The sequence below is a fragment of the Chrysochloris asiatica genome, unplaced genomic scaffold (assembly GCF_000296735.1).
Source record: "Chrysochloris asiatica unplaced genomic scaffold, ChrAsi1.0 scaffold00053, whole genome shotgun sequence".
Lineage (NCBI taxonomy): Eukaryota > Metazoa > Chordata > Mammalia > Afrosoricida > Chrysochloridae > Chrysochloris > Chrysochloris asiatica.
In genome coordinates, this window is record NW_006408571.1 from 13,753,372 (window position 1) to 13,778,686 (window position 25,315).

The following is a 25,315-nucleotide window of genomic DNA, read 5'->3' on the forward strand; positions in this document are numbered from 1 at the left end:
TTATTATATATGCCTGAGTGGGTTTTTTTGTTTGCGTGTTTTTAAAAAAAAGCTAAAGTGGATAAAGAGGAAAAAAAAATAAATAAATAATTGGCCAGTAAAAGCTTTATGAATAACAGCAGAACACTGTCTGATACAGTGCTGGAAGATGAGCCCTTCAGGTTGGAAGACAACTCAAAATACAACTGGGGAAGAGATGCCTCTCAAAATAGATTTGACCTTAACGACATGGATGAGATAAAACTTTCAGGATCTTCCTGTTGAGGGGGCACAAGTCAAAATGAGAAATAGCTACAAACAACCACTGATAATTGGGATGTGGAATTTGTGAAGTATAAATCTAGGAAACTTAACAGCTGTCAAAAACAAAATGGAACATATAAAGATCAATATCTTAGGCATTAGTGAGCTGAAATGAACTGGTATTGGCCATTTTGAATCACACAATCATATTGTCTATTATGCCAGAATAACAAATTGAAGAGGAATAGAGTCACATTATTAAGATAATATCCATATGCCTACCAGACATCCTGGGGTGGCAATGAAGGATAATGGACTGGACTGTAAGATCAGTCTGAGTCACAAGGTCAGTGGTTCAAACCCAACCAGCCACTCCTTGGACATCTTACACAGGGTTGCTATGAGTCGGAACAGACTTGACATCACTTACAAGAAAGATCAGTTAATATGACAATTATTAAAATTTGTACACTAACCATCAATGCCAAAGATAGGGAATTTGAAGATTTTTACCAACTTCTGCAGTCTGGGATTGATCAAACATGCTATCAAGATGCATTGATCATTACTGGTGATTGGAAAGTGAAAGTTGTAATCAAAAAGAAAGATCAGCAGTTAGAAAACATGAAGTTGACAGAAACAACATGGGTGATCACATAACTGAATTTTGCAAGACCAAGGACTTATTCATTGGAAACACCTTTTTAAAGAACATAAACAGCAGCTATACAGGACTGTAGGATCAGCACTGAGCTGCAAACAACAAGGTCAGCAGTTGAAGCCCACCAGCAATTCTTCAGAAACCCTATACAGACAGGGTCACTGTGAGTCAGAATTGACTCAACAGCACTTAACAACAACATACAGGACCTCGGAGTCCTGATGTGGTGTTTCAGGATAGCACTAGACTACTAACTGCAAAATTGGCGATTCAAACCCACCAGCCACTCCTTGGAAACCCTATGCAGGTCGCAATAAGTCAGAACAGACTCACCAGATAGAATACAGAGGACTCAACTCAACAACATCTGCGGAGTGAGGATGTTGTTGTTATGTGCTGTGAAGTCGGTTCCAAGCGACCCTGTACAGGGTTTCTGAGGCTGTAAATCTTTACGGGATCAGAAAGCCTCATCTTTCTCACGCGGAACAGCTGGTAGTTTCGAACTGCTGACCATGAGGTTCGCAGCCCGATTCGTAAGCACTTATGCTACCAGAGCTCCTTGGAGGGAGAACGGAGAAGTTCAATATCATCAGCCAAAACAAAGCCAGGGGCGAACTGTGGAAAAGACCATCAATTTTTCTTACTCGTGTTCAAGAGCAAGTTTCAGAGTCTCTTCTGATATCCACTTTGGTTTTTTTCTTTCTTTCCTGTCTTTTAATGACATTTTGTTTTCTTCATGTATGGTGTCCTTGATGCCACCCCACAACTTTTCATTAGTGTTCAGTGTGTCAAATCTATTGTTGAGATGGTCTCTATATTCAGGTGGGATATACTCAAGGTCATGTTCTATTCTCATGGACTTGTTTTCAACCTGAACGTGAATATGAACAATTGGTCTTTTCCAGTCTGCCCCTGACTAAAGTGAAAAGAAGAAATGAAGTAAAAGAGCTAAACAAAAGATTCCTGGTGTGGCGCTGTGAGTTAATGCACCAGACTGCAAAGCCGTTTGAACTGCAAGATCAATGGTTCAATCTCACCAGCTGCTCCTTGGAAACCCTATATAAGGCTGCTGTGGGTTGGAATCGACTCGATGGCACTTAACAACAACAACAACAAAATAAGACAAAGTATTCTAATGATACGTGCAAAGGCCTAGAGTTAGAAACCACAAAGGAAAAATATTCTTAGCATTTCTCAAATTAAAGAATTAAAGATTTAAAAAAATTTTTTTTTTCTAGACTTGACTTGCAATTTTGAATACTGAACATGGGTAAAATATCGAACTATGCAGGAAGCACTGAAAATAAATAGAAGGATGACCAAAAAGAATACATCAACATCCAACCATCTCAGGAAGTAGTATATATCAAGAACTAATGGTACTAAAAAGGCAGTCCAAGCGGCACTGAAGGCACTAGGCAAAAGCAAGGCCCCAGGAATTGATGGAACACCAAGTGAAAATTTTCAGCACACAATAAATGCATTTGCTGGAGGTGCTTACTCATCTATGACAAGAAATTTGGAAGCCAAATATCTGGCCAACCAAATGGAAGAGATTCATATTCATTCCCATTCAAAAAAACAAAACCAAAAAAAACAAGTGACCCAACGGAATGCAGAAATCATCAAACAATATGATAAGTATCACATACAAGTAAAATAATGCTGAAGATAACGTAAAAAACAGTTCTAGCAGTACATCAATGAGGAAACACCAAATTCAAGTCAATTCATAAGAGGGTGTTAAATAAAGGATATCACTGCTAACATCAAATGGATCTTGGCTAAAAGCAAAGAATACCAAAAAGTTGCTTACCTGTGCTTTATTGTTTATGCTTTATTGATATCAACTCTGTGGATCATAACAAATTATGGGTGACACTGCAAAGAATGGGAACTTCAGAACACTTTATTGTGCTCATGCAGAACCTGTACGTAGACACAAAGGCAGTCATTCGAATAGACTAAAGTTCTTCCAACAGAACTAGGATTAAATAAGGTACACCGCACCAGAATTGGAGAAAAAACTTATTAACAACCTATGATATACAAATGACACACACTTGCTCGCTGAAAACAGGTACTGATGAAAATCAAAGAATGTATTACATGTCAACAAAACAAAAGTCCTCACAATTGGACCAAGAAATAGCATCACAAAAATGGAGAATAGATTGAAGCTGTTAAAGATTTAATTTTACTTGGATCCACAATCAATGGCCATAGAAGCAGCAATCAAGAAATCAAACAACATACTGCATTGGGCAAATCTGTTGTATGTGACCTCTTGAAAGCATTAAAAAGCAAAGATGTCACTTTGAAGACTAAGGTGCACTTGACCCAAGTTATAGCATTTTCAATTGCCTTACAAGCTGGATAATAAATAAGGAAGAGGGAAAAATAACTGATACCTTTGAATTACGGTGCTGGTGAAGACTATTAAATATATCATGGATTATCAGAAGAACAAACAAATCTATCTTGGAAGAAGTACAGCCATAATGCTCATTAGAAGCAAGAATGATCACCACACTTTGTCTCATGCACTTTGGGCATGTCATCAGGAGGAACCAGTTCCTGGACAAGGATAACATGCATCGTAAAGTAGAGGGTCAGCAAAAATGAAGAAGAGCCTCAAAAAGATGAAATGATAAAGTAGCTGGAACAATGGGCTCAAATACAGGAAAGACTGTGAGGATGGTACAAGAATTGACAGTGTTTTAGTTTCTTGTACAGATGGCAGCGATGAGCTGGCACCGATGGCACCTAACAACATAGAGAGCTAAACAAAGAAATTAATTCTGAATTATCATCAGTAGAATTATTGGCTAAGGTGCAAATAAGTCAAAATAGTTAAAAAGTATACTTATTTTCCTTAATTCTGTTTTTTCCTATCACAAACTGCTATTTGACCAAACCACAGAAATGCTATCTCAGCAATTTTCCATTTTTCTAACATCAGTAAGGAGTAAGAAATTCCACATGAATTCTCTTGTTAAGTTGGTACAACTATGTTTGTTTGTTTTTTCCCTTTCAACCATTTTTATTGAAATTATTCCAAAATATAATGTGCATTTCAAGAGGAGGCATTGGTGGTTCTGTGGTAAATTCTCGCCTCCACGTAGGAGATCTAAGTTCCACTTGCAGCCAAGGGACCTTTGTTACAGCCAACACTTGTCTGTCAGTAGAGGCTTACATGTTGCTGTGATGCTGAACAAGTTTCTGCGGAGGTTCCAGACCAAGATGTAAAATCAGCTGAGAACTACACATTCACTTTCCTGAATTCCAGGCTCTTAGTTTGTTTCTTAAACTACCTATTGAATATCCTACACCCTAACTTGTCATTGAGTCCTGGTGTGGTGCTACAGGATAACGCATTAGCCACTCCTAGGAAACCCTATGTGGGATTCCTATGAGTTGGAACCAACTGGACAGTACTTAACAACAACAGCTTGCCACTGAAGACTCCAGTATCTCAACTACAGGACTGAGGGCTTCTTCCTGCAATTCAGCCCTAAGCCTACATGACTCATGGAATCTTAATAAATGCCTACTGCTTTTCCCTTACTGACTACCTCAAATATCAAAAACCTCTTTGGTTTCGGAATTGCTACAGCCTACACTGTGCCAGGTATGAAGATCAGCAGACTGTTGTGCTGACCATTGTGTTGACCTAATTTAATTGTGAATGTGTTTCAGAATTAAAGGATATGAAAACCTTAGTAAGTAAAAGTGATGAGTTCCACCTCCCTGTTTTATAGATAACTACAAGGAGCTCTGGTAGCATAGTGGTTACAAATCAGGCTACTAACCTCAAGATGGGCAGTTTGAAACCACCAGCTGTTCTGTGGGAGAAAGATGAGGCTTCCTGCTCCCGTAAAGATTTACAGCCACGGGAACCTTTATTGTTATGTGCCATGAAGTCAGTTCCGACCCACAGCGACCCTGTACAGGGTTTCCGAGGCTGTAAATCTTTACGGGAGCAGAAAGCCTCATCTTTCTCTCACGGAGCAGCTGATAGTTTCGAACTGCTGACCGTGAGGTTCGCAGCCCAATTCATAACCACTATGCTACCAGAGCTCTTTTATACAGGGTCAATGTGAGTCAGCACCAACTCCATTCCACATAACCACCACCACCACCACCACCACCACCACCCCTTTAGGGTTGCTAGGAGCCCAAGCAGCACAGTGGTTAAGGCATTCCCCGGCTAACCCAAAGGGCAACAAGACGTGTCCATCTGCTTCTATAAAGATTACAGGCTTGGAACCCCTACAGGACAGTTCTACTCTGTCCTGGAGAGCCACTATGAGTCTGATTTGATTCAATAGCAACAGGTTTGGTTTTTGGATTGGGTCACTGTGAGTTAGAATGGATTCAATGGCATATAACAACAACAGAGTCCAGGTACATGAAGCGGCCCACCCAAGGTCAGAGGGCTGTTTTGTTGTTGATGTTAAGTGCCGTAGATTCAGCTTCTACTCAAGGTGACCCAAGTATAGGGTTTCCAAGGAGCAGCAGGTTGAGTTTGAATCACCAACTTTTTGGTTAGCAGTCCAGTGCTTATCCTACAGTGCCACACCAGTACTTTAGCTGCAGAAAAAAATACTTGAAGTCAGGGATAATGGTTTCATTCTGCAGTATTACCATGCAGTAAGGCAGAGTTGCCAAAAGCATTGTTAAGTGGCACTGAGTCAGTTCTGACTCATAGCGACTCTGTAGAGGGTTTCCGACGAGCAGTGGCGGGTTTGAACTGACGACCTTGTAGTTCACAGCCCAATGCTTATCTCACAGCACTATACCAGATGTCTGACAAAAGCATTAAGGGAGCCAAATTTTTCCTAAATTCTTTAAATTTATAGATGCTCATCCTTCTAGGAACAAGATAATGAACTCCTAAATCTGATTTCTATTAGATGAAGTTGTGTTATGGTCAGGATTATTATTACTGTTAAAGTGCCATCAAGAGACTGTAAAACTTTGCAAGAGCAGAAAGTCTCATCTTTCTCCTGCAGAGTGACTGATGGGCTTGAACTACAGACCTTGTAGTCAGCAGTCCAGTGCCTATCCTACAGAATCACCGTGCTCCTTTGACTAGAATGTTGTTAAATACTGTCCAGTCGGTTCTCATTCATAGCGACCTTGTATAGGGTTTCCAAAGAGTGGCTGGTGGGTTTGAACCACCCACCAAGTGGTTAACAGTCCAGTGTTTATCCTACAGCACCACACCAGGACTCCTTGGTTAGGAACTGCTATGCAGTCCAATGCTTATCCTACAGAAAGCACCCCACCAGAACTAGGACTAGCTTTATCACTTCATTACACAGGTGCTTGCTTTCTTCCAGAACACAAAGGTGTGGGAATCATGTATCACTTAAACCAAAGGTAAGCAAAAACTATTTTGTATAACCACACAATCTGCATACAGGTAAACAGTTTAAGGTGTGCTTTAAATAGACTTTCTCTTAATTAAATTTAAACCACTTAATTGGTAACTAATAGATTAATGTTAACTGTTTTCTACTGAGTTATAACAAGGAGCTCTGGTAGCGTAGTGGTTACGAATCGGGCTGCGAACCTTAAGGTCAGCGGTTCGAAACTACCAGCCGCTCCGCGGGAGAAAGATGAGGCTTTCTACTCCCGTAAGGATTTACACCCTCGGAAACCCTGTACAGGGTCGCTATGGGTCGGAACCGACTCGACGGCACTTAACAAACAAAAAAAAACTGAGTTATAACAGAATATTATGTGTCTATCCTTCCCATAGAAATCTGATCTATGAAATCTGAATGCCTGCAAATGGACACAGGCATTATAATTTATACAAACAATTTAAAAGTCTTTGTTTGGAATAACAATATACAGTCCATAAGTATAAATTTTACAAATTTATAAATTTGTTGATACTGATTTTTAAGGTGCAGGTTATCAAATTGAAGTCCACACAACTTAGAAAAGCTTATCAATGAACACCAGTTCATTTATGACCTTCCTAAAACACATCCAGTGTGTTATATATTATATCTCTTAAAGGAATTAACTCCTTTTATGTACTCAAAAGAAAACCTCTCTGTCAAGCACCAGGCACGGGTAATGATCCCGTTTTGGTAGTTTGAGCATGGCTTTATAAGCTTTGATCACAAATCCTCTTAGTCTTTTCCAGACCTAAAGAATTCCTTTACATATAATACACTGGATATGTGTGTGTGTGTGTGTGTGTGTGTGTGTGTGTGCACACTCTAGCATACACAAGCCACACAAAACATTCATTCTAATTATTAAGATATATAAAAATTCTGCAGTCCTTCCACCACCACTAAATTTTATTGTTGACTTTATAAAGATTTGTAGATTTTAGAAATTTTTATTTTCATCTAGTTACTGTTACAAATTGAATCACTGCTGCTGTTAAGTGCTGTCAAGTTGGTTGGAACCATAGCAACCCTGTATAAGTTTTCCAAGGAGCGGTTGATGAGTTTGAACTGCCAACTTCGCGGTTTAAAACAAAATGCTAATGTCTTCTCCCCCCAAATGTGTGTTGAAAATCCTAACGTCTGTGCCTGTGGTTATAATATTATTTGAGAATGAGTTTTCTCTGTTACGTTATGCAGGAATAGTGTCAGGTGTATCTTGAGTCAATACATTTTGAGATATATTATCTCTTGAGTCAGGTCCAACTCGGAGCAACCCTATATAGGGTTTCTGAGGAGCAGCTGGTGAATTTGAACTACTGACCTTGCAGACCAGTGCTTATCCTACAGCGCCACACCAGGGCTCCCTACAGCACCATAAAGGAGATTAAACAAGCAAGTGAGCAGAGATGGGGCAAGATTGGTGCCAAACCCCATGGAGATAAGACCTCCAAGGAACGAGGAAACAAGGACCTTTCTTCCCCTAAGCATCCTGAATCAGAATTCTAGCACCCTATATGGTGAGAAAATCAATCTGTTTGCCAGAGCCACCAATCTATGACATTTTCTGTTATAGCACCACTAGATGGAACTAAGACAGTTACAATAGTCTGTGAACCCAAGACTTTGCAGTGATTGGGAACAGTAGCACAAATGCTCTATTTTACACCTAGGCATTTTTAGATTATTACTGTCACCACTTTCGGGGAGGGAGGTTTAACTTAAAGGAAAGGACATTTTTTATTTGAAAGGCAGAAAGAATTAATTCCATTTGCCAAAACCACACTTAATAATATGTGAAAACCTTACTGATGGCCAAAATCTTTGCTTCCAATTAGAGATTACAAATGAAACAGAAAAACATTTTTCCCTGTTTTAAGATCATGATCAATGTTTCTCGGATGTTGTCCATGATTAAAAATAGTAATGACCAATAAATATACTAGAAGTTCCAACTCTCACATTTACTGGCAGAGCACAATTGCTCAATGTAAGCACAGAGTTAACAACTCAAAGGTCTTCTTCATGACTCCAAATAGGTGTCTAGCAAACAAAGAAGAGGGATGCTGTTAAGTGCCATCGACTCAGTTCCATATAAGGTTTCCAAGACTGAAAATTTTTGCTTAGAAGAAGGCTCATCTTTCTCCTGGTGGGCTTGAACTGTCAGCCCTGTGGTTAGCAGCCCAGTGCTTATCCTACAGAGTACCATGCTCCAAGAATAGAGTGGTTTATTGCCATCAAATCAGTTCTGACTCACAGCGATCTTAAGTAGGTTGCCGAGTTGTGGTCAATGGTTTTGGCCTACGGATAGCAGTCCAGTGCTTAACCTACAGTGCCACACCAAGACTCTCAAGAGAGTTTTTGTTGTTAGTTAAGTTATGAGTTGGTTCAGAATCAGAGTGACCTTGTCTAGGGTCTCCGAGGAGCAGCTCGTGAGTTTGAACTGCCAGGCTCGTGTTTCAAACCAACTTTGAGGTCCAGTGCATTATCCTGCAGTACCACATGAGGGGTTCAATTGTACCGTAGGATCTTTTTTTTTTTTTAATTATTTTTTAACACATTGTTATCAGTTTGAAAAACTGAAAGTTCATTTTTCCAGGATAAATGACTAAAGAGAAGCAGATCCTGATCCAAAATTTAAGCAACCACACAGGAAATTCAGAGGCAGGAATAAAAGAACTCTTCTCTACACTGGTTTGTTGTTGTTAAGTGCTGTGGAGTCGGCTCCAACTCATAGTGGTCCTGTACAGGGTTTCCAAGGAGCAGCTGGTGGTTTTGAACTGCCGACCTTGCGGTTCATAATGCTGTGCTGATCCTACAGCACCACACCAGAAGTCCATTTTAGTTTAGTCAAGCTATTATACCTATGAATACTGGAGAGAATAGCAGCGACAAAAAAAAATTGTGTCCAATGATCATCACCAAGAACAGAGAAACAAGGCTAATTTTGAGAGTGAACAAAAATCATAGCACAGTGATAGCAAACAGACTTTCCGAGGCCAGAAAAATGTACTAGACTGAGAGCCACAAGTAGTTTTATCAGTGTGTGTGTGTGTGTGTGAACAGACTTTCCGAGGCCAGAAAAATGTACTAGACTGAGAGCCACAAGTAGTTTTATCAGTGGCATTAGCATACATAAAGAAGCAAAGGGCCAGCTAAAGGTGGCAATCAGCAAAAAGAAACAGATCTGAGACACATGAATAGGGACACAAACATTCTGAATACTAGAAGCATTGACTGCTAAGAGGAAGAGATTTTTCATTATTGCTTAGATTCCAACCCATAGGAACCCTGTATAGGGTTTCCAAGGAGCAGCTGGTGAGCTTGAACAACCGACCTTGAAGTTCAAACGACTTTGCAGTCTGAAGCATTAGCCCACAACGCCACACCAGGACTCCTGTAAATTATGAGCTCCCTGTAAAATACAAGTTCGGGGATTTTCAGCATACAAATGATATTTAAATCCTTAGGAACAAATAATAGATACCACTTAGAAAGAAAATGCAGAAGAGAGATGGAGCACAGATGCAGGTAAGAGTCACAATGCACTTAGAAATGTACTGGCGCAACTTCACAAGCAGGGCTGTTGTTGTCAAGTACCACTGGATTAAACGGCATCTGACAAAATTACTTGTCTGTTTTCAGAAAAACTATTAAAAAGCAAAAGCATGCTCTTAACTTGTTTGGTTTCAGTTCCATAGTCAACCCACAAGTAATAATAAAGCACCTGAGACAGTCTCATTACACTAAAGTTGAGTATACATCTTTCTGGATGTTATAATGTAATGTAACCAAAGTAGTAAGAAAAATCACAGCATAACACTGAAAAAAAAAAAAAAAAAAAGTGTCTAGATAAGTAATATCTGAATTAGTCAAAAATAAAATTGTCCAATGGGAAAACCCAAGAAAAATCTATAAAATTTATTAGAACTAAAAAGGCTCAGAAAACATGCAAGTTACAAAATAAATACACAAAAATCAACAAAATAAGTGGAAAGAAATCATGGTAACATATGAAAAAATTCAATATTGCAGAGAGCAAAATTATTTTCAATGTATTTCCAATCTGCATATCAATGAGATTTTTGCAGAAATCCTGGTAAAAACTTTGAAAACTTAATTGGAGCAGAAACTGTATGATGAAAGTCTAAAGCAACTATAATACTACAAAATAACTACAATAATGCTCTTTCCTACCAACCATTTATTGTATAAAGCTACAATGTTGTTAAGTGCTGTCCAGTCGGTTCCAACCCATAGTGACCCTGTGTAGGGTTTCTGAGGAGCAACTAGCTGATGAACCTGAACCACTGACATAGCAGTTCAAACGACTTTGCAGTCCAGTGCATTAACCCGCAGTGCCACACCAGCACTCGTAAACTACAATAAGGGAATTCAGTCTTTTATTAAAAGTATCATGATACATGCTAAAGGAACTGGTTACATTAACTATGATACATCCATATAAAATACACTGGATTATGTAATGAGACGGCAAACTCAAATTAGGATAATCTGAGGAGGATTTATTTATAAAAAGACTAATTACAAAAGGGGAGGGAGGCACTACAGAAGAAATCTAAGCAAAAGACAGACCAAGAATGGGGTGGGGGCAAATCTAGCAACAGAACTATTATCATTCCCCCAAACAATGACAGGGCACGAGGTTACCAGAAATCAGGCTGTGGTGTAATGCAGGCCACCCTGAGAAATGAGCAAGCAAACAGCTCAGTCTCCTCTTCCTTTCAATCTCCTCTGAAGGCTAAACCCAACAGGAAGTCAGAGGCCCTAAGGGCTCCTTCCCTGAGGCAGAGGACCGGTAGAAAAGGAGGTGGAGGATAGCTGGCCTACAAGGTTTTTTATATGATTAATTTCAAAGTAAAATTACAGTCTCCTCATTAAAAATTAAAACCTTATATGCTGCTGTTGTCAGGTGCCAGTGAGTTGGTTCCAACTCATAGTGCCCCTATGGCACAACAGAACAAAACACTGCCTGGTCCTGTGCCATTCTCATCATTGTTACATTTGAGCCTACTGTAGCTGTCACTATGCCAATCCATCTCATTGAGGGCCTTTCTCTTTTCGCTAACCCTCCACTTTACCAAGATGTCCTTGTTCAGGGACTGGTCGTTCCTGACAAAATATGTCTAAATTACAAGATACAAATTCTCACCATACTGACTTTTAAGGAACATTCTGGCTGTAAATCTTACATGTTGTTCTCTTAAGTGCCATCCAATTGGTTTTGACTCATAGCAATCTTGTATAGGCTCTCCCAGGAGCAGCTTCTGGGTTTGAACTGCCAACCTTGAGGTTAGCAGTCCAGTGTTTATCCTATAGCACCCCACCAGGACCTTATGTTGTTGTTGTTGTTAAGTGCTGCAAGTCAGTTCCAAATCTGCAGCCCTGTATTGTAGGAATGGGGACCACAGGGATGGGGAATGCTCAGCCCCTATTATTGTTAAGTGCCTTCCAGTTGGTTCCGACTCATAGCGACCCTTGAAATAATTTCATCTGGCCCTGCCAAGGCAACTGCAGTTTCAGACATCATATTGTTATTGTTGTTAAGTGCCACTGAGTCAGTTCCGACCCATAGCCATCCTGTAAAGATTTTCTAAGGAGCAGCAGGTTAGCTTGAAACACCTACTTTGAGGTTCAAACTGACTTTGCAGTGCAGCACATTAGCCCTTACCACACCAGGACTTAGTCATCACATTAGAAGTGAGGTTAATTAAGTGTACCAAATATAACATGCTAATTTTAAAGTTAATAATCTTTGTATGGCCTATGAATGATGTTAAAAATTTTTGGCAGAAAAAAAAGTTCTCCACCTCAGCTGTATAGGAATTCCAAGGATTGACTGGAGAGTTTGAACTGCCAGTCTTGTGGTTCAAACAGACCTTTTGGTCCAGTGCTTAACCTACAGTGCCACACCAGAACTCAGGACCTTATATAGAAAGATAAACTCCTACCCTGCATAATCATGGATCCTTATTTTCACCAAAAGTAATCATCTTTATTATCATCGGTTTGATAAGTTTATTGTTGATTTTTTTTCTAGATAAAGGCACATATTATACACACTAATGCAGACAGAATTTTTTTAGTGTGAGGTTCTATGTGTTCTCTCTAGCACGAATGGTATTTACTCTATAACTTTCTGCAACTTTTTAAAAAACTGTTTTCTGTTCCATTAGAAAATAATGCTCAAGAAGCCAAAAGGATCATTTGTTTCTCCACATGGTTATTTATATTCTACCACCTCAGTGGCTCGCCCAACTAGCTGCATTAGCATCACCTGGAGATTTGTTAAAAATGTAAATTCTTAGTCCCCAATCTAGAATTGGTTTATGAATCAGGTTGCTAACCTCAAGGTCAGCAGTTTGAGACTACCAGCTGTCCCGTGGGAGAAAGATGAGGCTTTCTGCGCCTGTAAAGATTTACAGCCTCGGAAACCCTGTGCAGTCTGAACCGACTCAATGGCACATAACCACCACCACCACCATTCTAGATCTATTGAATTAATTCATGAGGCAGAACCCAGCAATCTTTAACGGCCCTCCATATGATTCTCATGCATGCTAAGTTTGAGAACTACTACTGTACTTCACAGTTACTCAAAACACGCTTCATCATCATCTGAGCCCTTGCTAGAAATCTGTATTTTAACAAGATCATAAATTAAAGTGTGAGAAATTCTGGTCTAATTCAGAGCCATAAGCCCCAGTCTAATAATTACCCTGTACATTCATTCACACCGAGTGTCTGTGAGTGGTTTCTGGGAATGTGAATGGGGAAAGTCAGTAGAAAGAACAGAAGTTTTAATCTCTTTGAATTTGAACCTATCACTCTTGTGGGAAAAACATCAGCACTGCATGCCCCAAGTTAGAGATTGTTAGCAGTGTTATCTTTGGGCGTGACAGCACAGAACTACTGTGACTGTATCTTGGAAATGTAATCCTCACAGATGTCACTGCTTTACGAGAAAGTTATCATTTTCCCTTTAAGTGAATTTCAATTTTAACCCCAGGCATACTAAAATTACACAAGACTAGCTAACCTTTGTTTGTATCTCTAATAATGTAGCAAGAATCCATCATTTTAAAACAAAATGATGCCTCAGGCATCTACCCTCTCTATTCTAACAAGGACACCTTTATCAACAATTTCTAAGGCTATCTAATCCCCATCTCCTTGGCACTTTCCCCACCTCCATATAGCTGGGAGGAAAGAGAAATCTCACCAGCATTCCACCTTTAGGATTTTATCTCAAAACCTACCTAAGACCCCTGTCTACATGCCTCCCCCTTTGCTGCTCAACTCCACTAACTGTCAGTTTGTCCTAATGTAAACACAGATTCTCTCTGAAATCTATCACGTGAACTACATACACATTTGTGCCTGAGAAGCGCACAGCTTTAGTGTTCAATCCAGCTAGAGCCCAGCGAGCGTCTAACACAAAGATCTTTTTTTTTTCTCTCTCAGACACTTCCAGTTTCACTTCTAGCTCCTACCAGGCTTCCGCACCCCACCCCACCCTACCCACTTTCAGCTTCCCGACCCAGGAAGTGGTATGGTCCATTCGGTGGGGCCAATACCCACTTTTACTTGGCTCTCTCTGTTCTAAAGCAGTCATGGGAATTAAAATTTCTAAAGTCCCCTCTCTTATTTGATAAGTGTTTCTTCCACAGAAATAAAGGAGTGTTAAAATAAATGTGGGCCTTGAGTTAATTACATAGCATCAGAAAGATGATTTTTTTTTTCTCAAAAAACATGTTTACATCTCAAGTGTACTGTAAAAATATTTTGATATGGTTAAACTAATTTGATTTCTTCTCCTTCCCCTTTTTAAAATGTCTCCAATGTTTATGTTTAAAATCACTACTTCCATCAACTGATAGAGAACTCAATTTTGTTTTTTTTAAGTTTTGTTCTACCACATATTAGACTCAAAATGTCATACAGTCTCAGAATATGTATTCCAAATATGGATTATCTAAACATTCAAGAGTCAAATTCTAACTTTTGTTTTTATACAAACAAAGAAATTAGTTAATTTCATGAGTTGTACATAAATTCATTCTAAGAAGTCACGTCTTGATGGGTTTGGGGGTTTTGTTTTTGCTGGTTTTAGCACATAGTTTTTATTTGAAGTTGAAGCTCAAATATAGCATTATGGAGTAATAATTTCTGTTTTGAACAATGAAAGGGGGCTTCAAAAAGTTTGTAGAAAAATTAAATTAAAAGATAATGGAATTTTTCCATAAACTTTCTGGAGGTCCCTTGTATATGATGCACATACTTTTAATTAAAAAGCTGGCTAATTAGATTACAAGAGGTACAAAGTATCTACTTTTGGAATACAGCAAAGATAGCAAATAATGTTTTGTGAAAGAGCCCTCATGTTTATTTTTTAAATTCTGAGATTAAAGTTCTTAAACTCAAACCAGTAAGTGGATGGAAATTCCTCAATTATCTGGACTGATAGAGTTCTTATCCTGCCTGTATAGAATGAATATTTTCCTCCTACAAATTAATTCCACATTTAGTTTTTGCTTATCAAAACTAACTACTGAGTTTGTTGAGCTCTCTATATAAAGCGAGAAGCACCACAGTATGAGGATTCTCAACAGGACCTGGAACTGGACTGCTGGGTACATATATCCCAGTTAACACAAGTTGTGTCATCTTCAGCAAATTACTTAACCTCTCTGTGTTCTGGTTTCTTCATCTGCACAATAACAAAGATAATAATTATATGGGTTTTAGAGGATTAGAGTGAGGATTAAATGGATCCATCCGTGTAAAGCACTTAGGACAGAGCCGGGCACAAAAGAAGTGACGGCTATTATCTAGATGTTAAATAAGGAATATTTGGAATAGCACATGAAGGAGGGTAGGTATTCCAAGCTGAAGTAACAATTCAAGGAAAAGAGCAGAGGTGAAAAAATGATACAGCAGATTGTTGTGTTTGCTTGAAGACTAACATTCATGAAGAATAGGAGAATTTGGAATAATGCTGACTTTGAATGTCAAACTAAAAAAATAAAACTTTTACTTAGAAATCTCACTTTTAACAAGGTTAATTATCAAGGTAATATATCACCATTAAAAAGGCAGTTTTGATGTTCTGTCCTTTTGTACAAGCTCAAAATCCCCCCAAAATCTATTTGTTCCTGTTGACACACTGTCAGAACTATTGCATACATAAATTCACTCTGAAACCCTCACTGTGCCTGCTGCCTGGTGTTGTGTGCAAACCTATTCAACAAAGTAGAACAGCCCATAATCTTTACAGGAGCAGAGCACCACATCTTGTCTCCTACAGAGTCACCAGGAGATTTGAACCACCAGCCCTTCAGTTAGCAGCCAAGCACTTAATCATTGCGCCATGAGAGTTGCTGGAAGATAAATGTTTACCAAATCATTGATGCATGAGTTTATTGGGCCCATATCCACACACTGATTTACTTTAGATGGCCACCAGAGAACAATGAGAGAGTCAAAGTCAGGGGTTAATCCCCCAAGGAAATATATACAGTATCATTTGTGAAAGGCAGAACCTTTGTAAAGCAAAACCTATTGGAGAAGGAAAATGCAAATCTTTTCCACTAAAAGAGCGATAGGAAGTAGTAAGGCTGTACCTGTCTCAAAGGTTGAAAACTCAAAAGACCTGGAAAAACAAGGCAGTCCCATTGTTTCAGCTCTCAGAGCTTTCCGTATATGAGGGAGCTTCCAACAGTTCATGGAAAAATTCTATTATCTTTTCATTCCACTTATCTAAGACCTTTTTGAAGCCCCTCATATTATAAATGAAGAAAATGAAATAACCCAAATAGCAGTTTATCACTAAGATAAAATAGAAGTCACTGCTGATGAATATTCGTGACGAAAATAGGGGGAAAATTCAACTTTATTTTTTTCATTAGAAGCAGACAAAATCAATCTGTGTGCATTTTAAATCTCATAAACGTTAACTGTCAAATTGGTACAAAGGATTTCACAGGATTATTTGGTTATTTTTTTTCATGGATAATCCAGCAATCTTACATGGAAATAAATTTAAGGCAGAGTTCCTCAAACCTGGACAAAATCAGGTTAGGCAGTTCATGATTTACAACAAGGGCTAGTCTGCAGAAGCCATAGGTTTCCATGGATTACACACTACCTATACCCAGCTGCTTCACTCACCACAGATGCCAGTGTTAATTACAAACAAAAAGAGCCCTTTCCACCTACTCTGAGTGTGGACTACTAGAGTTCACTAAAGTCTACAGATCATCTTTGCATCGTTTGTTGCATTTCAAAAAAACAACAACAACAAATCCAGCAGTTTGAGGAATTTTTAAGAGTAACATAGTAAATAGTTTTTACTAAGTTTTTACTCAATGATTGCCAACAGAGCCATCATGGCACAGGGCGACTGATGCATGAGTTTATTAAGCACAAAGCCACACTGATTTTTTTTTTTCCCTAGTGGTGGGAGAGGGAAATCAATTTACTTTTAAGAACTTATTAAAAAACAACAAAAAACACTCAGATTTGGAGGACCATCACCCAGATGATAAGTTATTTGGCATTCTTAGGTAATCAATCATTTTAGTAACAGAAATATAAAGCAAAGTAGACCCAGATTTCTACATACCTGCTTCTACAGAATTTTTTAGCTACAATTTCAGATTAAAAAAAGAAAAAAATTCTAGGCTACCTGAGTATTTTAATGTCTCAAGAATCTTAGAAATATTAGAATTTTAAAACTCTGAAAAGAAGTCACTTAAACACTTTCCTGTCAGCGTTACCAACAACCAACAACGCTCCATTATCCACTTTTGGTACTGTCTCCAGATGATTTTTAATTCCCGCCTGACTTTTCCCTACCAACAAGTACTTGGATACCATCTTTATACCCTGCCTGCCCCCATTACTTGGTTGTGCTCAGGGAATTATAATTACAGTGATCCCGCCTTTAGAACATCCTCAGAGTACAAAGCCTCTTTGTATAATGGGGGTGGGGGGAGCACCTTCCAGGCTCCATGGCAAAGAGCTGGTGGTAACAGACGTAGCTACCAGGGAAGAGGAACCAAACCATGGTCCTCAGTTCTGGCTCAAGATTGTTAATGGGTTTTGTTTTGTTTTGTAACTTGTGGGTGCCCAGAGTTCTGCACAACTTCTGCACCCCATCCCATACAGAGATGGGGAGCAGGGGAAAAGGAGGCAAAGCCTGTCCTGATAAATGGGCACAGACACCAACAAACCCAGAAGAGCAGAAGGAAGAAAAAAAGAAGAAAAGGAAGTAACAACTGTCCTGGGAAACTCCTCTGTGCTACTCTCGGAACCTCAGGGAATGGAGCTTCTGACAACATAGGCTAGCCCCAGTGAAGCAGAAGTTAGTTCTGTTTTTACTAGACCCCAGTAGACTCCTCCAGTTGGTATTGAGGCTGCTGTTGTTAGTTGCCATTGAATCAATTCTGTAAGGAGAATTGCCAATCCTATGACCTTTCAAAAGATTAATAGGCCTGTCTTCCAAGGTGCCTATGAGAGAGTTCAAACCACCAACATTGCAGCTAGTAGTCCAGCAAGCATTGAAGCATTTGTGCCACCCAAGTGTGCCATGTACTGAAGAGGAAATACAAACCTACATAGGAATACAAATTCATAAAGATTTTTAAAAGTACATAGCCCACCCACTTCATCTTGTCTAGATGGGTGTGGTGAAAGGAGATGGGGGATAAGATTTGTAAGATTGAATAATGAATAACTGTTATGACTAACTGCGACTGTCACAACTGTAAAGGTAGAAGTTTTGTAACAAAAATGGGAGAGCAGTTAATTTTACAGTCCAGAAACAAGGGACCCTAGGACTATCACGGGAGATAAGCACAAGTGGAATGTGGGACTCTATCCAGATAAGCAGTGACACAAGAGATGGAGGCAGAGATGAAGACATGGAGAGAGGGAATAGCTGAGGACTCTAGACTCATGGAAAGAGAGGGACTGAGTGCTGGTGCTCAGGAGGCAGGCTTGCAGAATGTGCCCTTTGGTTGTTTAAATCATTATATATCTCTGAGTGTTTTTGTGTACATCCCTCCCCCTCTACACACACACACACACACAAAAAAAAAAAAAAAAACACACACACACAAGGAATGGAAGCAAACACTGTTGAATGATGATGCATGGAGGAGATTGTAATCACTGCAATGAAAAGATGGTGTAAAGCTGATGTTCCCCATGTAAAGCATCACTCAGTTCACAATAAAACTTTATATATATATATATATATATATACACATACACATAGCCCCAAATCAAAATGAAAAATACTTTTTGTTATTTAGGAAAGTCCCAACTACTCTCTATTTGTTAAAATGATTATAAAATGAAAAGCACTGTAGGATCAGCTGTAAAACCAGGTAACAAGATGGTGAGAAGCAGCAGCAGATAAAGGCAGCAGCAAAACCAGGAAACTGGCACAAGGCAGCAAAGCAGGCTTCCTGGTCCAGGGAGCAAAGCTGTTACAGTGAGTATGCTGACCCACGGAATGAAAGAGTTGAGCACTTCTGGGCAGTTGGGGCACCTCTGGGCACCTACGTGCAAAGCTGTATAAGCACTGGACTGCAACCCACAAGGTTGGCAGTTCAAACCTACCAGCTGCTCCTCAAAAATCCTATCCAGGGTCACCAACACTTAAAACAACACTTCAGTTTCGTTTTAGAAACTGTTTACTTTCTAGCTTTGTGGCAATAAAGCATGCATTCAACTTTAGATCTGCAAGCTCCATCTGCAGACACTGAAATCAAGGTGCTAAAGCAGAGTAAATAAGACACGTTCAGTTTTCTTTGACTTGGTCAAGGACTATCCCAAAAGCACTACATAATGCCCAACTGCTTGACCGCTTATTATTCTCTCGTCCATGTATTATGTCTTCCTGTGATCGTTTATCTCTGTCTTTCAACAAAACCAAAAGGTCATATATGCTCACTCCCTCTTTTCTACACATATATGTAGTCTATTCATGACTTGAGGAAAATACTGATAAATCTTAATATAATCTCATCGTTCTCTCCTCTACCTGCCCCAAATTATATCAGTTCCACGAATGGCATTAATATCTACTTACACAGAGTAAGACAAAAACTGAAACTGCTTTGGGTAAGGCCTATAGGTGAAAATTATTAATTGTCTTTGTGTGGACAGAAAACCATTTTTATTAAGCATTTCTAGTTCTATTTATATATGTATTTTATTAAAACAAAAATTCCTTCCAGCAAAAGCACAGTGGAATTCTATCCACCACCCTCAATCATGATTTAAAACCATAAAAAAAGACAACAGAAGCTACTTCCAATGTACCGCTCCCCTGAGCCCACAGAACAGCACTCTTCCATGACAACTGTTTTGAAAAACACGCGGCCATTATTTGCAAAAGCAGTGGGAAGTCCAGTCTTGTCCTTGGTTGGGTACTCCCCTCTCCTCTCTCCAAGAAAAAATGAAACAGCAGGAAGCATCATAAACAATCATTTAATCGAAAATACAAATGGGTAAATATTTTTTAAAGTGGCTACAAGTCCTCAGGCTTTCAGAAACTTGCTAGTGTTAGTGTAGGGGGAAACAGAACAAGAAAATAACAAGTCACCCTCCACCCCTAAGTGAGCACCACAAGAAAACGTGGCACATAGCTCTTCTTTTCTTCACTTACCAGATGCTTGTGTCTTTGTAATGGTTTCTCTCTCATTCTGCCCATAAATAATGGCATTCTGCAAAGAATGTACTCTGTATTTATTTCTCCAACCCCACACAAATTTTGCATTTTAAAGCTGAGCTCTTTGGTTCAGCTGAGCGTGATAAAAGGTTCACATGGAGAAGCCGATTCAGAGCCCCAGGTCCCAGTACTGTATCCTCAATGAGTATAGATGGCACTGTTACTGCTGGACAGCAGTGCAAAGCTGCTGCCAGGCTGGGTGCTAGCTCATGCAGCGCCTCTGTAGGAAGTAGGAATGGATTCCACCCTGACTTACAACCTGACCCAGGCACACTGGGCCTGATCTGTACCACTCTACAGAGCAGGCCTACAAAAGTATACCTGGGGCAACAATGTCCCTCCGGACTGGTTTCCAGAAAGAATCTCACCACAGATAGACAAGCTTTTCACAAATGTAATGATCAGAAAACCTCATTATTTGTTTATATATGTAAATTCTTTCCTAAACACCTTAAGACTAGAACAGAAAGAGTCTGGTGAAGAAGAAAAATTAGCAAGTTGGGGAGAAAGTACACTCTTCCATCTTACTGCTTCCTGAAGTCCCTCAGCTTTAATCACAGGTTCAAACAGCAGAAATTCAAATGCATGTCACAAACATTAAAACGGAAACAACATCATCTTCTGAGGGTCAACCACTTTCTCTTAAGGAACACATAAACATATCCATTTATTGTTTGTGTTTCTGGTGCAATGGATTATTTCTGCATGGCCTATTCTCACCATGGGCTTGTGACTCCCACAAAATGACTAGGTGGGACAATGCAAATAAGGTACTTATGGCCCACCACAGGGATTGGACAGTTGCCAATAATGCAAATGAGGTACATGGTACTCTTGTGGGGGTGGGACCAATGCAAATAAGGGGATTGGTCATTTTTGCTATCCCAGAAGCACAAAGGAGAGACCTCACTATCACTAAGAAGAGATGGGTGCAGAGTGTCCTTTGGACGCAGGTCCCAATGCTGAGAACCTTCTAGACCCAGAAGTCGAAGAGACAGCTGTAAAACCAGATAACAAGATGGTGAGAAGCAGCAACAGATAAAGGCAGCAGCAAAATCAGGAAACTGGCACAAGGCAACAAAGCAGGCTTCCTGGCCCAGGGAGCAAAGCTGTTACAGTGAGTATGCTGACCCATGGAATGAGAGAGTTGAGCACTTCTGGGCAGTTGGGGGACCTCTGGGCAGCTATGTGCAAAGCTGTATAAGCACTGGACTGCAACCCACAAGGTCAGGAGTTCACACCCACCAGCTGCTCCCTGGAAACCTTACACATGGGTGCTATGAGTCGGAATTTACTCAACAGCACTTAACAACAACAGCAACAACAAAGAGTTTTGTTACACTTGCCGGAGCAGGGCAGAGGCCAAGCTGAGAGGCCTGCCTGCATAGCTCAAAATAGACTGTGCTGATCCAAGAACTGTATCCAGATCGAAGAACTGTATCCTGAGTCATTGTTGTTAAGTGCCCTGAAGTCAGTTCCAACTCATAGTGATTCTGTAAAGTTTCCAAGGAACAGCTGGTAGCTTTGAACCACCAACCTTGCAGTTAACAGTGCAGTGCTTATCCTACAGTATCACACCAGGACCTGAATTGTAAGCTGTGACTTCCGTATTAAGTCCCATCATTGTGAGGATGGTCAGTGTGTATGGCTACAGCAATGTGTTATCAACCCAGCAGAGAAATACAGTGTTCCATGAGGGACCGCAGCTGTCCGAATTAGTAAAAAGGTTGAAGAGAGGAGGTATTGTCTGACTTCCATCTCAAAAGAATCAGCCTTGGGCTGTTGATCTTGGTTCTCCTCTCCCACTTGTTTAGTTAGAAGAGGTCAGAGACCTCCTATCACCATTTTTTACAGTGATTTATTTTGTCTAAATTTGCTAGTTCTCCTTCTCTGCTAGACCTTTTTTGATGGAGGCCTAACTATCAAACAACATTCAGTGACACATTTCGCTAAAGTGTGTAAACCTGATAAATATGCCTGGTGGGTAGATAGATGGTGGGCCCCTTAGTAACCTGCATGAAAGTGGATTAAGAAGGACTTAACTTTAGTGAAGTCCAACCCTATCGTTCTTTTATGCTCCACAAAAGAGCCAAGTATCAACTGGAGTTCTCATCAGTCCAGTCACCAGAAGCAGCAGCAGAAGGAGCCTAGAAGAGCCTGGACTAACACGGAGCTGCTAAGCCTAGCTCAGAAGGGGCCTAAAGCCATGGAGCCCAAGCTTGAGTGGATACCAGAATCAAGGAGCTTTTTCAGAATCGGATGGCTGGGTCCCTCCCTACATCTAATGTACTGATAAATCAGAATGTCCTAGAGCACCTGTCTTTTGACAAAGCTGAAAACTGGGTCCACTAGGAAGTTTGTAAAGATTGAGAAATCTTCCATGCTTATTAGCAGCTTCAGAATAAGTCAATCATTGCTGGAGTATCTTTTGTTATGCATATTTTCACCAAAAGAAAAAAGTCATCCAACACACACTAGGCAAACAGTTCAGGATAGGGTGAGTAAAGAATCAACAGCCTGCTTCCTCACCAGGCTATGCTGGACCAGGGCCTGCAGCTAGTTTCATTATTATGAGACAAAAAACCTGTGCTCTATAAACAAGAAACATTTTTGCTTGCAATAAGTTTTTTAAACATAAAAAAAACTCACAAAATTTAGAATAAAAGGAATTATCTCTGAAACCAGCATTAGAAAATTTTAGTCCTTTGTAGTTATTGTAACTGACTTGGATTTTTTAGGTAAGAGAAGACTACAGGCATCATGGAAGTCCCCTGTGTACCAGGTCCAGTCCATTTCTCACTTTCTCTTCCCAGAAATAATCACTACTCTTGTATTTTGTGTTAGCTAGTCTCATGCATACCACTGCTAAATATGTACATAACTACAAAGAATATTATTGTACATGTTTCACACTTTATACAAATGGAAACATTTCTGTAAAAATTCTTCTGTGACCTGCTACCTGTCCCCCAATAGTATGTTTGTGAGACTTACATATTTTGATACATGAATCTATAGGCTGTAGTTTGGTTTTGTTGTAGTTGTTTTCCCAGTGCTTTAATTGTCAACTGTATGACTATCTTATAATTTATGTATCCATTCCCTGTTGGTGGACATTTGAGCTGCAATGAGCATTTTTGTACTTATTTTCTTAAACAAGTGTACAAGTACATCTTAGCACATGTATCCCAAAATGGGGGAGAAGGGAGTTGACTATGTTTGCTCACCTTCAATGAGATACCACTTAGCTAGTCTCCAAGGTGGTATGTCCATTTACATTCTTCCCCATAATCTTACTAACACTTGGTCAGGTCATCACAGCATTCAGTCTGTGCCAATTTGATGGGTGTGAAATGGTATTTCAGTATAGTTTCAATTTGCATTTCCCTGATTATACGTCTTTGGCAAGTAAATTTTCATGTATGTGCATGTGAGAAAGTAGGATGCTTTTCACATTTTTTTAAAAAAAGAAAACCCCAAGCCATCTTATCTGAATCACAGCAGTTCTTCCCAAAGCAGCCCACCAGTAGCCAACACACCTGGAAAGCTAAGACACAGGGTGGCAACGAGAAAACAGGTGATTTAAACAAGGAATTAACATGGACAAAGGGCCTTAATTAATGCATTTGCTAATTTAATGTTAGTCTTTCCCTTCCCTCTTTTGTCAAGCCCTACTTCCAAGATAATACTGCAGGCCCTTTGGGCTTGTAGTCTTAAGGACAGAAGAGGATGAGAGGGAGGGGTGTTAAAGCTAGAACATGTCTATAAAAGTATGACAACCACCTTTACTCCAAGAAACTGAAGTGACTTCAAACCAGTACAGAGTACACAACTTGTAAGACACCACTCTTTCAAACTCATCAAAACTATACTCATCACAACTTTGGCTCCCACCTTCATTGAAACATCCCAATCTTCTTCTCTGGACTAGAAACTAGAGTTTCCCCTCCCTTCAGAAGCACACCGTTCATCTCCTATAGTGAGTGAGTATCTTCCCTGATTCCCCCCACTCTACAGCCTGTGTATTGCAGCTTCATACAATCCTCTTCAATGTCTGTTACACGTTGCTCTGGGACTGTTAACTTCTCTGCACCTTCCCCCTCCAAAATGCATCAACAGTAAAAAGAAGCCACCTAATCACCCACCCCAAATGGAAACGAAAAACCCATGTATTATTATGTCAAGCAGGAGGGTGGGTGGTTTGCCCTATTCCTCCCAGCTTCCTTCCCCCCTTCATGCCTGGGATAACAATTCTTTCTCTGGGGATTCTCCAAGTGTGGTAGCTTTAGATCACCTGGAAAAGGCTCATATGGCCTTCTGTGGCACAAATGCCTCTACCAGGACCATGTGTGAATTTGGCATGAACGAAATCCGGCCAACTACATGAAATGAACACATTACTGGCGTCTCCACAAAAGCAGGCAGGCCTCTTTTCGCATTAATTCCAGCGGAATTGGCTAAGTCCGGGCAGCAGTGGGGAAGGTGGCCTGGCAGAGACTAAACGGTCCCCATGATAAGAAGTTTCCAAAGCTCTGCCCCACTCACTCAAGATCTCCCTCTGCACGAAAGCACACCCTTCGCTGGGGTTTCTCCCTCTGCGGCTCCTCAGCTCGTTCCCCAGGGCACCACCAAACCCCCAAATGGTCCCAGCTCCTCCCTTCCACCCTGCAAGCCCAAAAAGGCTTGGGTGGGTGTGCCTGGGACCAGGGCCTAGCACCCCTTCTTCCAGGATAAAGCTCTCTCGGTTCTCGGGGGCTGGGGGTCTGCATCCTCCCAGCCTCCTCTGCTCGGGGGTAGCGTCGGTGCAAGTGGCCCTGGGTCTCAGCCAGGTTCCAACTCCGACAGGCTATGTGACCTTGGGCAAGTCACTTCCCCCTCTAAGCCTCAGTTTCCTCCTCCGCCAAGCAAAGACCTAGAAAAGTCCTGCCCTGCCCACCCTGGGGGAGGGGGCTCCCCAGCGGCTGGTTAGCGCTTTGTGAGCCGCTGGCCGCTGCGGAGACGCAAGGCTAACGGGGGCTCAGGGGCCGGACAAAGCTGACCCGAACAACGCTCCACCCCTCCTCGGGGCTGGGCGCCGGGACCGCACGCTTGCGGGTCTCCCACCCCGGGGCCAGCCCACGCCCCTCCCGCCTGGCTCGCTGCTGGACCCCCTACCTGCTCCCGGAGCTCGGCCGCAGGCGCCGCCACCCTGCGCGGCCGCCCGGAGAGGCCCGTGGCCCGGAGGGCTGAGGCGGCCGG